Below are 5,572 nucleotides of genomic sequence, written 5' to 3'. Positions count from 1 at the left end.
AAACAGAAATACAGAGGCTGCACTGCTCGGTGCTGATTCTTCTGCTGTCGGCTGTTGAGGCCTTAATGGTTACAAAGCTCTCTGATTCTCTTTCTTCTTAATAAAGTTCTACACGGTCAGGTTTGGTGAGCCTCAGGATTGGTTGGAGTCTCTTACTGCTTTATTCTCGTCTCTCAGCCTTATAATGATTTCCTTACCTTTCTTTTTCACAGCTGTGGTCCTCATATTGATCAACAGCAAAAGCAGATTCCACAGGTGACCCAGGTTGTAAAAGCCTAAATAAAAACCTGAATAAAACACAGTTTATTAATAAGAGTTAAGCTACAGAACATTAGAACCATGAATAACTCATTCTTCATTCTAAAAGAAGAGAACTAAGAGTAACAACTGTAAAATATTTAGTTATAAGTACTTCTGAGTCAGAACCAAACTCAGTCTATATGAAATGAGCTGAGAAAATAAAATAAAATAAATAAGGACACAAATATTAAAAAAATAAACTTTATTGAGTTCATACATCTCCTTTTCACTGATTTGTGGAGATATTTTACATTATTGATCCAGCCAGCCAATAAGGTGACTGGTTATGTTAACCTGAGGGTAAAGTACTGCTGGACTAAGTGCCGAACTTCCTTTTGGGTCCAGCCAGCAGCCAAAGCAGCGGGTCTCCCTGCAACAGAACCGAGATAAGAGCATTTATTTTGTTATTGATATGTTTCTTTATTAACCTTTTTCTTTTTTTATTAATTTATTTCCATAACTATTCATTTCTACATTTATTTATCTCTCTATTTATTTCAGTATTTCCTTGTCCTTATGCTAATAAAGGGGCTGTCAGTCAATGATGTCACAGCGTCTTAATATTCCTATCAGTTGATCGATGTCAGACTCTGTAGATCGACTGTTCATGTCTTGCTCTCTCAGCGGTAACTAAGGACCAGACAGTACAGTAACGGCTTCTTACAGCAGCAGACAGTCAGAGATCTGAGAGTCTCGGCTGATGTGGCTGAAAATGCAGGTCTGGGTTGTTTACTGGTTCGTGTGGAGGCTGTGGGGACAGTCTGCTCCATTTAGCTGCCTCTGCTGATTCAGATGTCGACCCCATAGTGTTCAGAGCTTTAGAGGAGGCGAATAATCGGCTTTTTCTGCAGAATTCAGATCAAACTCAGACATTCGGACGCCCTTCTCACATCCGGCCTGTGGAGCCATCGAGAGTTACTCATCAGCAGGTCTGTCTGTTCGTGACGTTGCAGGTCTTTATGGAGTGAAAGAACAGTTTACCGGCGAATGGCAGAGCACGGTCTGAGGTACAGTGCATGGTCTGAGGTACGTGTGCATGCAAAGTGTGCTAACAGTCTATATGCATGCTCAGCTTTTAAAAACATGCTAACCTAACTGTTGGGAGGAGTGCAAAATTCTTGCATAGTAAGCCTGATGAAGTTCTTTTGTTATCTGACAACACAACTTAATTCTTATTTTAAGGGTCTCTGACATGTTTACCAACACTGATAATGAAGAGCTGGATGCAAAAGTATGCGAGATCCTCAGTTGTCATCCAAATACAGGATATAAAATGATGGCTGGCATCTCAACGCTCGAGGCATTCGGATACAAAGTGAGTGTTTCTTTGCAGGCATTAAAGTAATGATGACAGTCTGCTTGTGCAAGTGTAACAGGTTATATATGACGTAAAATACATTTAAAACTAATATTTATATGCTATTAAGAGTAATGGGACAATGTATGGAGCGATAGCAGTTTCAGCTTCCCCGTAGTCTCATGAGGAAGACGGAGTTGCCATGATACCACTTTTTTATTTTTTAAAACAGATACCGAGATCGAGTCCTTCGTTCTGATATTTTTTTTCTTCAAAATCTACTAAGCTGTTAAATGATCTAATTTTTAATTGATTCATTTAACTTAATATGAAAGTGTAAAAGTAGTCTATGATGCTGTAACGACACAGCTAAAATCACATCACACAGTGTGACTGACCGTTTCAGGGTAGATTTTATACAAAGTTGGATCCAGTTTATTAATTTCCCACTTATAGCCCATCCAGCATTTTCTACTGATATCAAGCTAAAACCAATACCTGGTATCGTATCAGTGGCATCTCTAGATGAAGGCTATTTTTGGTTTGTGCAGTAGACATATAATAATGACCTTTAGAATCTTAATTTATAGGAAAAAAAGCATTTAACTGAAATCTGTACATTTACTTTTATGAAGGACGTCGCGTTCAAGAAGCTGTGTGCCGTGAAGATCCAGAAGGAAGTGAAACGCGTGCTCTTCAGCTGCAGACGGTGCGCCGCAGAAGGTATTCTGTGCCTGCTCCTAACAGTTTGTGGCATATAGATGGCAACCATAAACTTATTCGGTAAGGATGTGCTTATATGAACACTGTTTTAAATACATCATACAGTTCATACAGTGTAAAATCATACAGTTCTTTTTGCATGTATGGTTTTATTTGTGCCAGGGCTGCCCATATCTGTTCTTAGTGAGGCAACATAGACAGTTTAGTTCCATCACTTCTGGTTCTAATTCTCAGAAGCTCCTGAAGGTCTTGATTAAAAAATTCCCTTGTGTGGTAAATCACAAGGACTGGACCTGGGCAGCCTTGGTTTATACTGAACATACAGTCGCACACGGAGTGTAGAGCATTAGAGACATTATGTATATGGAAATTAAATGTATCTTTCTTATGACTTCATGAGGAGGCGTGTTCATTGTTAATCACTTTGTTATATTTAATTACCAAATTCTTTCCATCATCTAAAACATTGGTGGAAGTTTATATGCTGTACTGTAAAAACATAAAATACATTCTTTAGTTTATTAAGTTTAATAAAATAGAATTAGGAATTCATGTGTGTTTATAGTATGTTTCAGATAACAGAGTAGTGTCTACTAGTAAGTAGTTTCATTTCTGTAATATGTTACGATTTTCAATTTCTTAAATTACAGATGGGGAATAGTAGTTCATGGTGGCATTGACGGCTTTAGTCGTCTAATTGTGTACCTTAATGCTGCCACCAACAACCGGGCCTCAACAGTCACAGGCAGCTTCCCTGAAGTGGTCAATACCTATGGAGTGCCTTCACGTGTCAGGTCTGACAAAGGAGGAGAAAATGTTCAGGCTGCACATTTCATGGTGTCCACTAGAGGCCTAAATAGGAATTCCCACATCACTGGGAGAAGCACACACAATCAGAGGAACCATTCTGTAAAGACTTTGTGTTCACATTCATTTTCAAACAGACTTTGGTAGAGTCCAACTAAAACGCTTTTTCTTTGGGTTTAGTCAACTACATTTTTTCATGCTTTCTCACTCTACCTAGGATAGACAGATCGTGGAGAGATGCCTTTGGGGGAGTTTTAGGTCTCTTCTACACCATTTTCTGCAACCTGGAGAGGGAGGGCCTACTCAGCCCAGATGAAGAGACCACATCTACGCACTGCACTGGACCTTTCTTCCACATATTCAGAGGCATTTGCAGTTCTTCAAGGATGGCTGGAACCACCATAGATTGCGCACAGAGGAGAACCAGTCACCACTTCAACTATGGATGCAGAACCAACTTGAGGGGCATCAAGACCCTCCCCAGGTATGTTTGAAACAAGGCTAGAAGTAAACCTTTATCTATAGATAGCCAAACAATTTTGTACAAGCTAAGGAATTTAGGATTAATACTAATTTTTTCATGTATTAAGTAGTTCATCAAATAACAATGATGTACTTTACCACACATTCTTACATTATTAGTGATATGTTCAATGACTGGTTACAGTTTATGCATTTTCAAGCATGCCCTTATGCTGGCCATAATGAATTACACACGTACCAAAACATGCTTGTTCTTTCTGTGCTTCTTTTTTTGGTCCTCCTTAAATATACACTTTGAAAAAAGGCAAATAATGTGCTGCTCAAATTTTAATGTTCAATATAATTCTAGGTTGATCCTGAGTATGGGATTGACTGGGAAGGTCCACATGGATACCACCACGAAGGAGTCACAGTTCCTGAGGTTCAGCTTCCCCGGCCACTATCTGAAGTGGAAGTGCAGAGACGGCCAAATCCACGAGGTCCTTTTTCCAATGTATTAAATCTGTACTGTGAGACAGTTGTGGTGTTAACAGATATACTTTCAGATGTTTAAAGGACAGACATCTGCTGACATGTTTGGGTTTTGGATGTTATTCTAATATTATTTGATATCCATAGCACACAACCTTGTGAGATGGTAATTATTAAGCAGAGCCAGCACTAAAAACATATGAGCACTGTTTTTTCTCTGAGTTTGCTGTGATGCCTATATAGCAAATATGTGCAGGCATCCTATCGTTATGATGTTATCATTTTGTTTACCTAGAATTGTAGCATACCCTGTTGAAGGGTCATAATTGTTGAGGTCATTGCCTTTGCAATTAATAACCATTCATTAATTCTTATTTAGCTTGTGCTTCCACTAACTGGCCACTTTACAAGAAATACTTACCTTGTTCTTCCACTCACTGACCACTTTATTAGAAACACCTATGTTGTACTTCCACTAACTGGCCACTTTATTAGAAACAACAGCTTAGCCACCATTCATCATTGGTCAGTTACTAATCATTGTTGATCTGATATGTTTTGAGTGGTGGACCAGCAGGAACACTGAAATGGTACAGCAACACTGCTGGAGCCAAGAGCATCGTCACATCCAAATATATCCAGGCAACAGCAAACTCAGGAAACGACCAGTGATGAAGCTAGAAATGATCAACACAGATGTGCATGGAATATATGTGGTGCAATTTTTAACTATACCAGCAGGAAATGTCTTATACATGTTTCAGATAAAGTGGCCAGTGAGTGTTTGTACCCCTGCTATTCACAAAAGCACACATGCTGGCCAAATGTTTGTGCTGTAATTCTAAGTTTAAATTTTTGGTCCAAAGCTACATTTTGCATGCAACAAATACCTTTTTTTTAAATTGGTCAGATGAGTAAGGTGGTCTCATCATGTGTGATGGGGGCATAAAACTGGGTATGATATAAAACTCCAGTTAGGAGTCCAGCATAGTTGGCCGATTCCTCTGCTCAAACACACCCCATTCAACTCAGCAGTGATTCCCAGAGTTAGTTGTTGGGTCAGAGCAGAGAAATCAACAAACTGCGCTGGACTCCAGCCCTCAGTTCTCTAACCCAATTCAGTGTAACAACACTTCCTTACTATCGTGGTGTTTTCTCCTCTCAGGGTCCTCATATGTAGTGTTATTGGTTGGTTTTCTGCAATCATAACTTCGTTGACACCTACTGTGACTCCAGGCTTTGACATTTAGGTAGTTTATGTTTATGTATGTTATTACTTTAATAAAATTAAATGTTTAAAACACTTTTTTGTAAATTAAACCTTTTTATTGAACATTGTTCTAATTGAACAGTTAACAGTAATGCATGTATGAAATCTCACCAATTTTATTAAACAAAGAAATGCAAATAAAGCTTTTCAACAAAAAAAGTGTTAATGTTGTCTTTGGCTCAAATCTGACCGAATCCAGAGGAGGAGGAGGAGATGCTCGC

General features: G+C 38.8%; 1 long non-coding RNA gene across 1 annotated transcript; it reads left to right on the top strand.

Moving 5' to 3' along the window:
* The first annotated feature begins 331 nt into the window (after positions 1–331).
* Positions 332–2,406, top strand: LOC118802051. The gene is made up of 3 exons (XR_005006618.1): positions 332–1,229; positions 1,483–1,615; positions 2,233–2,406. It is a non-coding gene; the product is annotated as an uncharacterized LOC118802051 (long non-coding RNA).
* The last annotated feature ends 3,166 nt before the right edge of the window (positions 2,407–5,572 follow it).

The sequence above is a fragment of the Colossoma macropomum genome, unplaced genomic scaffold (genome assembly GCF_904425465.1).
Source record: "Colossoma macropomum unplaced genomic scaffold, Colossoma_macropomum, whole genome shotgun sequence".
Classification (NCBI taxonomy): domain Eukaryota; kingdom Metazoa; phylum Chordata; class Actinopteri; order Characiformes; family Serrasalmidae; genus Colossoma; species Colossoma macropomum.
The sequence above is the reverse complement of the archived record's forward strand: the minus strand, read 5'-3'. Positions and strand labels throughout refer to the sequence as shown.